Raw genomic sequence first — 8,035 nt, forward strand, 5'->3', positions numbered from 1 at the left:
ATTTTAGCAAGGCGTTCGATAAGGTCCCCCATGCAAGGCTTCTAGAAAAAGTGAGAGGGCATGGGATCCAAGGGGCTGCTGCCCGGTGGATCCAGAACTGGCTTGCCCAAAGGAGGCAGAGAGTGTGTATAGATGGGTCTTTTTCTAAATGGAGGTCGGTCACCAGTGGTGTGCCCCAGGGATCTGTTCTGGGACCCTTGCTGTTTGTCATTTTCATAAATGACCTGGATGAGGAAGCGGAGGGATGGGTTGGTAAGTTTGCCGACGACATGAAGGTTGGTGGGGTTGTGGATAGTCTGGAGAGATGTCAGAAGTTACAGAGGGACATAGATAGGATGCAAGACTGGGCGGACAAGTGGCAGATGGACTTCAACCCAGATAAATGCGTCGTGGTCCATTTTGGTAGGTCAAATGGGATGAAGGAGTACAATATAAAGGGAAAGACTCTTAGTACTGTAGAGGGTCTGAAGGACCTTGGGGTCCGGGTCCATAGGACTCTGAAATCGGCCCCGCAGGTGGAGGAGGTGGTTAAGAAGGCGTATGGTGTGCTGGCCTTTATCAATTGAGGGATTGAGTTTTAGAGTCCGGGGATAATGATGCAGCTATATAAGACCCTCGTCAGACCCCACTTGGAGTACTGTGCTCAGTTCTGGTCGCCTCACGATAGGAAGGATGTGGAAAAGATTGAAAGGGTGCAGAGGAGATTTACAAGGATGTTGCCTGGATTGAGTGGCATGCCTTATGAGGATAGGCTGAGGGAGCTCGGTCTTTTCTCCTTGGAGAGACAAAGGATGAGAAGAGACCTAATAGAGGTGTATAAGATGTTGAGAGCCATAGATCGGGTGGACACTCAGAGGCTTTTTCCCAGGGTGGAAATGTCTGCTATGAGAGGACACAGGTTTCGGGTGCTGGGGGTAGGTACAGGGGAGATGTTAGGGGTACGTTTTTCACACAGAGGGTGGTGGGCGAGTGGAATCGGTTGCCGTCAGTGGTGGTGGAGGCGAACTCAATAGGGTCTTTTAAGAGACTCCTGGATGAGTACATGTAGCGTAATAGGATGGAAGGTTATAGGTAGGTCTAGAAGGTAGGGATGTGTTCGGCACAACGTGTGGGCCGAAGGGCCTGTTTGTGCAGTAGTTTTTCAATGTTTCTATGGATTGTGTCCTTGTCACCTCAAGGACATCTCCACTCTCCAACACTACAATGACGTCCCTGGTCAGTATTGTCATCCCACCTCTCCTTTTCTCTTATCTATCTCTTTCTGAACACAATTCTTGAATATTCAGCACCCTGTCCTCACTCTTTTTAAGCCACATTTCTGTCAATGCCTCTGCATCAGATTCCCACATTTCTCTTGGTCCTTCAAGCTCATCAACCTTATTTATCACACTTTTTGTGTTTACATACATAGGAAACCTGTTTTGACATTCTTCATAGTACTTGTTAGTCTCCTTCTATCCAACATGGTATTACTTCCTTCTCCTGTATTATCCATCACTCTCCCTCCTTTCTGCCCTTCTTCCTTTCTGCTACTTTTATATGTATCACAACCTCTATCCTATCACCCTCCTCTTTCAGGATGTCCTGCAGCGATTCAGTGACATCCCTGACACTGGCCAGGGAGATAACACACCATCCTGAAGTCAGATCCTTGGCTACAGAAATGCCTGTCTGCACTACTGACTGATGAATCCCCTATCACTATTGCTCTTCCTGTCTTCTTCCTCCCCACCTGTACAAGCAAGATGCTTGTGGTGCCAGAATCTTGGCTCTGACTGCACTCCTCTGGGGTGCCGACCAGCACCCTCATCTGCATCCAAAATGGAAAACATGTTAGTGACTAGGATCCCAGGGGACTCCTGCAATACCTGTTTGGGTGGCAGGGTGACAAAGTGGTTCGCATTGCTGCCTCACAGCATGAGGGACCCGGCTTCAATTCCGGCCTTGGGTGGCTGTTTGTGTGGAGCTTGCACATTCTCCCCGTTTGTACGTGGGTTTCCTCCCACAGTCCAAAAATGTGCAGGTTAGGTGGATTGACCATGCTAAATTGCCCCTTAGTGCCCCAAGATGTGTAGGTTAGAGAGATTGGCAGCGTAAATACCTGGGGTTATGGGGATAGGGGCTGGGTAGGATGGTTGTTGGTGCAGGCTCGATGGGCTGAATGGCCCCCTTCTGCACTGGAGGGATTCTATGATTCTATTCCATGATTCCACATGCCTGTTCTTCCTGGACTGCTCAGTGGTCACCCATTTCCTTCTTTCCTCTAGTACCTTGAGCTGTGCTGTGACCATCTCTCTAAATGTGCTGTCGACATAACTCTCAGCCTCTCAAATGCATCACAGTCTCTCCAGCTGCTCCTCAAGGTCCGAAACCTGGAGCTCCAGTTTCTGCAGCTGGGAACACTTCCTGCACATGTGGTCATTCAAGACAATGGCAGCATCCAAGACTCCCCACATGAGACAAACCACACATTCCACTCAGCTGTCTTCACCTGACGTGTCTTCAATGTAAAATTTACACCTTATACTAGAACAAATCAGATGTCGTGATGCCGGCATTGGACTGGGGTGGGCACGGTAAGAAGTCTCACAACACCAGGTTCAAGTCGAACAGGTTTATTTGGTAGCACGAGCTTTCGGAGCACTTCTCCTTCCTCAGGTGAGTGGAGAATTGGGTTCACAAACAGGGCATAGATAGACATGTTTCTATATATGCCCTGTTTGTGAATCCAACTCTCCACTCACCTGAGGAAGGAGTGTTTCTTCAGAAGGAACTCTTCAAAATGCAGCGAGTGAAAATACAACAAAACTTACTCCATCTTATAAACCAAAGAACGGGTTTAATAAAGAAACATCATTACTCCAAACTTGGGGCCCCACCCTGGGCCACTCCAAGCTCCCCACAATTTCACACAGATTCTTATTTATAGTGTATCAGCTCATCAGCTGACTATTACATCACTCTGATTGGTTCCATGCTTTGTTGGGTCAGCTGACCCTTACATCTTGTTCCCATTGGTCACATTACATCCAATCAAAGTTGTCCCCTGTTACACTCTAACAAGGAGCAGCGCTCTGAAAGCTCATGCCACCAAAAAAACCAGATGGACTTTAACCCAGTATTGTGAGACTTCTTGCTAGAACAAATAAAGATAATATATAATAATTTTCCCAATAAATAACGTGCTTCGTTTAGCTTCAGCTAAATATGTAGATGTGCTTGAAACAGTTCAGAGAAGGTTTACGGGATTAATACCAGGAAGGAGCGGGTTGTCTCATGAGGAAATGTTGGAGGGGATAAATTTGCATGCGAGAGGTTAGAAGAGTAAGTGTCGACTTGATTGAAACTTTACAGATCTGAGTGGTCTTGACAGGATGGATGTGGAGAGCATATTTCCTCTTGTGGGAGAATCTAGAATGAGGGGTCACTGTTTAAAAATAAAGGGTCATCCATTTAAGGCACAGATGAGGCGAGATTATTTTCTCTCAGAGGGTTGTGTGTCGATGGAACTCCCTTCCTCAAAAGGCAAAGCAAGCAAAGTCTTTCAATATTTTGATTGCAGAGGCGGATAGAAAATCATAGAATACCTACAGTGTCGACGAAGGCCATTTGGCCCCTCGGGTTTGCACCGATTTTCCAACAGCGCATCTTTCTGAGGCCCACTCCTTGCTGCATCCCTGTAACCCCATGCATTTACCCTGCTAATCCCCCTAACCTACACATCTTGGGACACAAAGAAGCAAGTTAGCATGGTCAATCCACCTAACCTGCACATCTTTGGAATGTGTGAGGAAACTGGAGCGTAGAAACATAGAAATCAGAAGGAGGAGTAGGCCATTCAGCCCATCGAGCCTGCTCCACAATTCATTCTGATAATTGAATTCAATATCCTGATCCCCACTCTCCCCCCATCCCCCCCCCCCCCCCCCCCCCCCCCCCCCGCCCTATCCCTTGATCCCTTTGAACCCAAGAGCTATATCTAATTTCTTCTTGAAACCAGACAACGTTTTGGCCTCAACTACATTCTGTGGTCGTGAATTCTGCACATTCACCACCCTCTGGGTGAGGAAATTTCTCCTCACCTAAGTTCTAAAAGCTTCACCCCTTATCCTCAACCAAGACCCCTAGTTCTGGACTCCCCCACCATTTGGAACATTCTTTCCAGCCAACTTAGTCTCTCTGAATCCTAAGCGATTAAGTCTCTCATCATATGACAGATCTGCCAGTCCATGAATCAGCCAAGTAAACCTCAATTGTACTCTCTCTATAGCAAGGACATCCTTCCTCAGATAAGGACACCAAAAGTGCACACAATACTCCAGGTGTGGCCTCACCAACGCCCTACACAATTGCAGCAAAACATCCCTATCTCTGTACTCAAATCCTCTCGCTATTAAGGCCAACATACCATTTGTCATCTTTACTGCCTGCTGTACCTGCGCTCTTACTTTCAGCAACTGATGCATGAGGACTCCAAGCTCTCATTGAATATCCACCTCTCTCAATTTACAACCATTCATGTATAATAATCTTTTTTCCGATTCCTTCTACCAAAGTGGATAACCTCACATTTATCCACATTATAGTGCATCTGACATGCGATGCCCATGCACTCAGCTTGTCCAAATCACACTGAAGTAACTCTGCATCCTCCTCACAGCTTACCCTCCCACCCAACTTCGTATCATCTGCAAATTTGGAGACAATACATTCAGTTCCCTCTTCGAAATTATTAATATATAATGTGAACAGTTGGGGTCCGAGCACTGATCCCTGCAGAACCCCACTCGTCACTGACTGCCACTCAGAAAAAGCACCCAAAGGAACAAATGTTGACACAGGGAGAATGTGCAAATTCCAGACAGTCACCCAAGGTTGGAATTGAACCCGGCTCCCTGGTTCTATGAGGAAGCAAGGAGGTGAAAGATTATCGGGGATAGGTAAGGATGTGGGTTTGAAGTTACAGTCAGACCAGTCATGATCATATTGAATGGTGGAGCAGGCGCAAGGGGCCAAGTGGCCTACACCTGCTCCTAATTCATGCATTCATCTGTCTGGGAATTTTTGAAATATGTTCAAGAGAATTTCTTGGACCAGAGTATTCTCAAGAAACTCTGAACAAAGCATTGCTGGATCTGGTGCTGGGGAATGGGGTGCGCCAAGGTTGGCCACATGAATCAAGTGTCTGTGTTTTTATCCAGTGATCATTGTATCACAAGCTTGACATTAGCAAGGAACAATCTCAAGTAGACATTCTAAATTGGAAGAGGACTAACTTCAATGCTTCAGTGCTTCTTAGTCTGCTCCTTCTCCAGTATTATCCATCACTCTCCCTCCTTTCTGCCCTTATTCCTTTCTGCTACTTCTATGTGCTGATGTCAAACCCGCTGCCAATTTAGTCAAAACCCTCACCAACCAGACGACTGAACCATAAACCAACAGCAATATTGTGCTTGGGGCCTGTGCTTGCAGAGCACAATGGAACAGAACTTCAGCAAGTGAACCTCTTGGCCATCTCTGCTGGGTGTGTGAGTGACACTTACTCTGTGTGAGGAGCTGGCTGCAATTCTCCTTGTGTGAAAGAATCTCTCTACTTATTCTGCTGGTTTCAACTCTTTGCCTGTCAGAAGGAAAAATGTTGATTAAATTTAAGGGGATAGGTAGAAAATACGCTATACATTGAGTATTTTATCAATTGCTTATCAAGCACAAAGGAAGAACAGTCAAACAGAGTCAGTGTGTGATTCCACTGCCGTTCTGCAGCACATGCACTTAAATACAGGTACAGAGACTGACAGATACAGAATAAAATGAACACACTGATATTGTGGAGGAGAGGGATACAAACAAAAATAAAACTAATCCCACCAAGAAGAGAATTATTACTACATGCAGTCACATGCACCACCTTTGGACAGACACACAATGAGACCCAGATACAGAATGATTCATAAACTCAGATATGTTCTCATCCATTCACAGATACAAATCCCACACTCACATGCTCTGTCAGTGAGTAAATCCCACACTAAGTTTTAAAGTTCTTTGAGGGGGGTAAAAGGAAGTTCGATAAAGGAGAACCAGTGGACGTGATTTATTTAGATTTCCAGAAGGCCTTCTGACATGGTGCTGAGTCGGAGACTGCGAAATAAGTTAAGACCCATGGTGTTAAGGGTAAGATCCAGGCATGGATAGAGGATTGGCTGACTGGCCGAAGGCAGAGAGTGGGGATAAAGAGGTCTGTTTCAGGATGGCAGCCGATGATGAGTGGTGTGCCTCAGGGATCAGTGCTGGGACCACAATTTTTCACCATATACATTAACAATTTGGAAGCAGGAAGTGAAAGCTCTGTTGCTAAGTTTGCAGATGATACAAATATATGGAGAAGGACAGGTAGTACTGAGGAAGCAGGGGGGTCTGCAGAAGGACGTGGACAGGATAGAAGAGTGGGCAAAAAAGTGGCAGATGGAATACAATGTGGAAAAGTGTGAGGTTATGCACTTTGGAGGGAGGAATGGAGGCATAGACTATTTTCTAAATGGGGAAATGCTTAGGAAATCAGAAGCGCAAAGGGACTTGGGAGTCCTTGTTCAAGATTCTCTTAAGGTTAACCGGCAGGGTCAGTTGGCAGTTCGGAAGGCAAATGCAACGTTAGCATTTCTGTCAAGAGGGATACAATACAAGAGCAGTGATATACTTCTGAGGCTGTACAAAGCTCCAGTCACACCCCATTTGCAGTATTGTGAGCAGCTTTGGGTCCCGTATCTAGGGAAGGATGTGCTGGCCTTGGAAAGGGCCCAGAGGAGGTTCACAAGAATGATCCCTGGAATGAAAAGCTTGTCATATGAGGAACGGTTGCGGACTCTGGGTCTGTACTCATTGAAGTTCACAAGGATGAGGGGGGACCTTATTTAAACTTATAGGATACTGTGAGGCCTGGATAGAGTGGACATGGAGAGGTTGTTTGCAACATCAGGAAAAACTAGAACCAGAGGGCACAACCTCAGGCTAAAGGGACGATCCTTTAAAACAGAGATGTGGAGTAATTTCTTCAGCCAGGGACTGGTGAATCTGTGGAACTCTTTGTCGCAGAAGGCTGTGGAGGCCAAGTCATTGAGTGTTTTTAAGACAGAGATAAATAGACTTGATTAATAAGGGGACCAGGGATTATGGGGAAAAGGCAGGAGAACGGGGAAGAGAAAAATATCAGTCATGATTGGCGGATAAGACTCGATGGGCCGAGTGGCCTAATTCTGCTCCGATAACTTATGGTCTCACACACTGTATCAGAGTGAGTAAATCCCACACTCACACACTGTGTCAGAGGGTGAGTAAATCCCACACACACTCACACACGGTATCAGAGAGTGAATAAATCCCACACACACACTGTATCAGAGAGTGAGTAAATCCCACACACACACTGTATCAGAGAGTGAGTAAATCCCACACACAAACACTGTATCAGAGAGTGAGTAAATCCCACACTCACACAGTATCAGAGAGTGAGTAAATCCCACACTCACACACTGTATCAGAGAGTGAGTAAATCCACACTCACACACTGCATCAGAGTGAGTAAATCCCACACACACACTGCATCAGAGAGTGAGTAAATCTGACACTCACAAACTGTGTCAGAGAGTGAGTAAATCCCACACACAAACACTGTATCAGAGAGTGAGTAAATCCCACACTCACACAGTATCAGAGAGTGAGTAAATCCCACACTCACACACTGTATCAGAGAGTGAGTAAATCCCACACTCACACACTGTATCAGAGTGAGTAAATCCCACACACACACACTGTATCAGAGAGTGAGTAAATCCCACACACACACACTGTATCAGAGAGTGTGTAAATCCCACACACAAACACTGTATCAGAGAGTGAGTAAATCCCACACTCACACAGTATCAGAGAGTGAGTAAATCCCACACTCACACACTGTATCAGAGAGTGAGTAAATCCCACACTCTCACACTGTATCAGAGAGTGAGTAAATCCCACACTCACACACTGTGTCAGAGGG

Source organism: Mustelus asterias, unplaced genomic scaffold, assembly GCF_964213995.1.
Source record: "Mustelus asterias unplaced genomic scaffold, sMusAst1.hap1.1 HAP1_SCAFFOLD_124, whole genome shotgun sequence".
NCBI lineage: Eukaryota > Metazoa > Chordata > Chondrichthyes > Carcharhiniformes > Triakidae > Mustelus > Mustelus asterias.